At 50.4% G+C, this 6,056-nt stretch overlaps 1 non-coding gene across 1 annotated transcript; it reads right to left on the reverse strand.

Annotated features, from left to right (window-relative positions):
- Positions 1-1,664: 1,664 nt before the first annotated feature.
- trnai-aau (transfer RNA isoleucine (anticodon AAU)) lies at positions 1,665-1,738 on the reverse strand. The gene has a single exon. It is a non-coding gene; the product is annotated as a tRNA-Ile (tRNA).
- Between the last annotated feature and the right edge of the window lie 4,318 nt (positions 1,739-6,056).

Consider the following 6,056-nt stretch of genomic DNA (forward strand, 5'->3'; position numbering starts at 1 on the left):
GTTGGCCCCAGTGGTGAAGCTGCAGGCTCAAAAACAACAAACTCTCGAGACGCTTGTCCAGCAACTTCAAGTACCAGCTCCTGCACCTAACCCTGCTGTGGCCGCAGCAAACCCGGCTTGGGAAGGTCTGCAGATTCCAAAGATGGGACCGGAGGACAACCCAGAGGCTCTGAATTTCTGTCCAATATTAAAGATCCTAGGCTCTCATTGTCTGATTTGGCTGGGGCACAATTGGGACATGTCTCTGGGGACCGATCACCATTAGTGACTGCAGGTGATGAGAGGGGCAGGGACAGCCTTCCCTCTGACTCCAGTCGTGTAGCAGCCAACAGTACCCTGTTGGACCCATGGGAAGGAACGAGTTCTGGGACTCACCTCCTCTCTCCTTCTTCCAGTGGAAGGCCCGACACTGGATCCCGCCTTCAACCGGGTATCCGATTTCGCTATGGACCAGACACAGGATGATGCCCTGGGACATATATATGACCAGGTCAGAGTTGTTGATGGTTGCATAGTGAATACACAGAGGACACTTTGTGTTTCTCTCCAAACCAGCAGTCAAACCGATAATGCTGGATGATGTTGCAGACAGAATAACGTTCACCACGGTGCCTCCAGACTTTTTCACGAATACCAATCGAGCTGCACGGTGCTGGGCTGTGAGCACAGGTCCCACTAGAGGATGACGGGCCCTCGTGCCACCCTCATAGAGTCTGTTTCTGACAGTTTAGTCAGAAACATGCACACCAGTAGACCGCTGGAGGTCATTTTGGAGGGCTCAGGCAATGCTCCTCCTGTTCCTCCTCGCACAAAAAAGCAGATACTGGTCCTTCTGGTTCTTCTGATAGCACGGATGAATGTGACATCCTGAAGGAGCTGGACTACCTGTGCAACCTGAATGGGCTGCAGGGAGCACCTCATAATTCCAGTAGTGACAAGGACACTAGCAAAAGGCAAAACTAGAGAAGAATCAGTCAGGAAGGATAAGGAGAGAGCAATCGTCTGTGGCCACCACCTGCAAAACCATTCCCTTTTTGGGGTTGTCTTGCTGTTGCCTATCTCCGGTGCACCTGCTGTCACTTTCATTTGCACCAAAACAAGAGACAGTGATTCACAACCGCTTAGGCTTCCTAACTGTACAGATTAATATGCCTGAACTGTAACTGACCTGGTATTATGCTGTGATGATTACTTGTTCCCTTATTTTTTTGAGAGGTGTATTATAGAAGATAGCCTTGAGAATGCGGCCACAGAATTGCGGGAATCCGTGACTTTCAACACTTATGCAACCGAGTCGAGGTGACCAACAGCTCAATGTCTGGTTGGCACCATGGCTTAGATGTGCCATTCATGAAACTTGCGTTGATTCTTGAAGCCACTGGCATTGCTTCCCTCTCCAAGTCTGTGTAATAAGGAATTGGCAGGAGCCCACGAGTTGAAACTATCAGAGGACAGAATGCAAATGAAGTGTTCTGAGAAAAGCAAAGCGGCGAAAGGACATTTTCCTGTGTGCATGTAGATGGCCGACTTTGACACGGCTTGATGAAGTCTTGTGGATCCTACCACTGCTTAAGTGCACTACTACGCTTGCCTTCAGGGAGTTTCATGTCAAACATTCAAAAAACAGGACTCGAACTAGACGGATGAGCACCTACGATCGGTCTTGGCCGATGTGGGGATCGAACCCAAGACCTTGGCGTTATTAGCACCACGCTCTAACCAACTGAGCTAACCGGCCATCAAAAGGATTCTCTCTGCCAGGCATTTCCTCATGTTTATGTAATTTGGCTGCAAAATGCATTACACACAAGTGTGAAAAGAACACTTTTGCAATTCCTAGCATTGGTGATGCTATAAATCAATCTGTCAGGAGTGGGATTTGAACCCACGCCTCCATCAGGAGACCAGAAAACCCTTCTACACTCTTCAAGGGAACAACACCTTAAGTCTGGCAAATTAGACCACTCGGCCATTCTGAGAGGATGTATACATCCACCGCGAGATTATATACTGATCAAGAAAACTGCGGGAACACTTAAATCACACATCGGATCTCCGTGATCAAAATCTAGGAAACCTCAAGATCTTCACCATACATTGCATAATTCGTAACTCTCCCACCTCCATGCTTTTGAGACTGTACTGGGAGACACAGAAAACTTTCTTCAGACGGCACGTATGGATGTGCCATACTGGAGGAGCTGGACTACCTGTGCAACCTGAATGGGCTGCAGGGAGCACCTCATAATTCCAGTAGTAAAAAGGACACTAGCAAAAGGCAAAACTAGAGAAGAATCAGTCAGGAAGGATAAGGAGAGAGCAATCGTCTGTGGCCACCACCTGCAAAACCATTCCCTTTTTGGGGTTGTCTTGCTGTTGCCTATCTCCGGTGCACCTGCTGTCACTTTCATTTGCACCAAAACAAGAGACAGTGATTCACAACCGCTTAGGCTTCCTAACTGTACAGATTAATATGCCTGAACTGTAACTTACTTGGTATTATGCTGTGATGATTACTTGTTCCCTTATTTTTTTGAGAGGTGTATTATAGAAGATAGCCTTGAGAATGCGGCCACAGAATTGCGGGAATCCGTGACTTTCAACACTTATGCAACCGAGTCGAGGTGACCAACAGCTTAGTGTCAGAAAATAAAAGAACACTTTTGCAATTCCTAGCATTGGTCATGCTATAAATCAGTCTGTCAGAAGTGGTATTTGAACCCACGCCTCCATCAGGAGACCAGAAAACTCTTCTACACTCTTCGAGAAAACAACTGCATTTCCGTCCTTGCACTCTCTCATTAATCCAATCTTGCCCAGTCAGCGAGAGAAGCCATGTACATGCTTTGCCTTCCTCTCCCTCTCCCTTCACTGCCAGTTCAGCGATGACATCTCAGAACTCTCTCACAGCTGACTTCTATGACATCACAGAGTGCATCAATTCCGTGGCTTCTCATCTGTCGCCACACCGTCAGGGTTGACTTTCTCACTCACTATGCCAAGCTTTCTCGGAAACACTGGAATACGTGGATGAGTTTGTACCACTTTTGGAGGTTTTGCCCACCTGGGGCGAGGCTGTGATCCAGCTGAAAAGCAATTCGGGCATGTGGGCAGCGAAAGATGTATTTGTGATGAAGAGAAACCCAGGTCGATGATGTTTCCAATCAGCCCCATCGGTCCAGCCACAGACACACACACAGACAGCCACAAGCACAGACTGCCACAGACACACAGACAGCCACAGATAGACAGACAAACACACAGACAGTGTGCCTGACAAAAACTTTCCCTCACAGTCAAGTCAACATGAGTCGTATTATCTAAAAGAAGAACCCATCATTTCCTTTCATCTCTATATCAGAGAGAGCGATTAAAAAAACACATCTGTAAATGCTACTTGTACAAGCACGCTGAGATGCCCCATCATCAGTAGGCATGCTCTGTGGCGCAATGGATAGCGCGTTGGACTTTTAGTGAAAAGGGCAGTGGTCATTCAATGGTTGTGGGATCGAGTACCACCGGAGTCAGTGCTCACTTCATGACCCGGAGGCTTTTCTTGCCATCTTCAAGCGCACTGCCCGGTGTTGCGACTGGCCGGAGTCGGAGTGGGCGGTACGCCTGGCTCCCCTGCCACCCGAGTGCTTCGTCCCGAGGATGCCCTAGACTACAAAAGTCTGAGGGACAGTGTCCTGGACCGGGTCGGTCTGATGTCGGACGGCCAGCGCCGAAAGCTCAGAAGCCTCCGGTTCGAACCTGGCTCCCGGTGCCTGCCACCGCTGGCTCAAGCCACGGAAGTTGCCGACCTGGTGGCCTTGGAGCAGTTCATCTGCCATCTCCCACGTCCAACCTGAAGGCTGGCACCAGGCTGGCAGAGAACCATCATTGCCCGGGACGATGCCACCTTCTGATGCCCGACGGCGGCCACCCTCCCTTCCATTCCCAAGACCCCCTCTGACCCGACTGTCCTGGATACCAGCATGTTGCCAAACACCACACCTAAACATGTTTCTCCCCGACCCACTTCCCCTTCTCGCCTTGCCTGTCCCAAAAACAAATCTGCCTCCTTAGCTCCTTCTTTTTCTCTCTCCCCCGGCAGTGTGTGGTCCCCTGGAAAAACCACGGTGACGTTGCGGGCAGCCTGGACATCGCCCGGCCGGGTGCTCGCTAGTGAAAACTATCTATCTAATATTAAGGATCATAGGCTCTCATCTGATTTGGCTGGGGCAGGTCACCTGTGTCGTGACAAGACCTTAAGCCGGATAATGGACCGATTCTTCTGGCCAGGCATCAAAAAGGAGGTAGAAAGATGGTGTGCTGCCTGTCCGGAGTGCCAGAAGACCAATGCCAGTGCAGTACCGTGGGCTCCGCTGGTACCGCTGCCTCTCATGGAGATACCATTTGAGCGCATTGGGATGGATTTGATCGGTCCGTTGGAGAAAAGCTCCACGGGGTATCAATTTGTGCTGGTCATAGTAGACTATGCCACTCGGTACCTGGAGGCAATTCGTCTACGGACAATGTCAGCGACTAGGATCGCCGAGGAGCTGTTTAAGGTCTTCACTCGGGTGGGGATCCCAAAGGAAATCCTGACAGATCAGGGCTCTCCATTCATGTCACGCGTGATGCGAGACCTCTGTAGGCTGCTGGGGATAAAGTCCATCAGGACCTCAATCTATCATCCCCAGACAGACGCCCTAGTGGAGCTCTTTAATAAAACCCTAAAGAACATGATCTGTAAGTTTGTGAGCACAGACGCTTGGGACTGGGACAAGTTATTGCCACCCCTGCTGTTCGCTGTACGCGAGGTGCCCCAGACGTCCACTGGCTTCTCTCCCTTCGAGCTGCTGTACGGGAGGCGGCTGAGGGGCATCCTCGACTTAATAAAGGAGGACTGGGAGGCGACCGCCCCCTCCCAGACCTCTATGGTACAGCACATCCTGGACCTGAGAGATCGGCTATCGGCACTGGGGAAACTTGCACAGTTGCATCTCTTACAGGCCCAGGAGCGACAACAGCGCATGTACAACAGGAGAGCCCGGTTACGATCGTTCACCCAAGGACAAGGTACTGGTGTTATTCCCAAATTCAACATCTAAACTGCTGGCTAAGTGGCAGGGACCCTTTTTGGTCACACGCCGCTTAGGGGATGTTGATTATGAGGTGTGTCGCCCAGATCGTCGGAGGTAAAAGCAGATCTATCATCTGAACATGCTGAAGAAGTGGCGAGAGCAGGAAGCATTGGGTGCTTTTAGTTCCCCCCACAATAAAGAGTCTGAAGCCGCTGTTTCTGAGGTTCGCACTGAACTCAATTTAACAAACGCCCATTTAACAAACGCCCAGAAACAGCACGTTTGCTCTTTATTGTGCCGCTTCCAGCATGTCTTTTCTCACCGACCCGTGCTCACACCTCTCATTGAACACCACATCCACACAGCACTGGACCACTGCGTGCGTGTCAAACCCTATCGCACCCCCTATTACAAAAAGTAGGCTGTCAATGAAGAGGTGCAGAAGATGTTGGAGCTGGGAGTCATTGAAAAGTCACAATCGGAATGGTGTAGCCCTATAGTCTTGGTGCCAAAGCCTGACGGCAGCACTAGATTCTGCGTTGATTATAGGGAGCTCAATGCAGTGTCTAGGTTTGATGCCTATCCGATGCCCCGTGTGGATGAGTTGCTGGATCGGCTGGGCGCTGCTCACGGAAAACCCGGGCAAGTGAACAGTTGGGAGGAGGGAGACCAAGTATCTGGGGTACCTCTTAGGAGGGGGGCAGGTACGGCCAGTCGTTGACAAGGTGACCGCTATTGCCTCCTGTCCGCCTCCTAAGTCCAAAAAGGAAGTTCGGCAGTTTTTGGGGTTTTCCGGGTATTATCGCCAGTTTCTGCCGGACTTTGCCACCCTGGCTTACCCCCTGACCGCATTACACACAAGTGTGAAAAGAACACTTTTGCAATTCCTAGCATTGGTGATGCTATAAATCAATCTGTCAGGAGTGGGATTTGAACACACACCTCCATCAGGAGACCAGAAAACCCTTCTACACTCTTCAAGGGAAC

This window comes from Amia ocellicauda, unplaced genomic scaffold, assembly GCF_036373705.1.
Source record: "Amia ocellicauda isolate fAmiCal2 unplaced genomic scaffold, fAmiCal2.hap1 HAP1_SCAFFOLD_192, whole genome shotgun sequence".
NCBI classification, from domain to species: domain Eukaryota; kingdom Metazoa; phylum Chordata; class Actinopteri; order Amiiformes; family Amiidae; genus Amia; species Amia ocellicauda.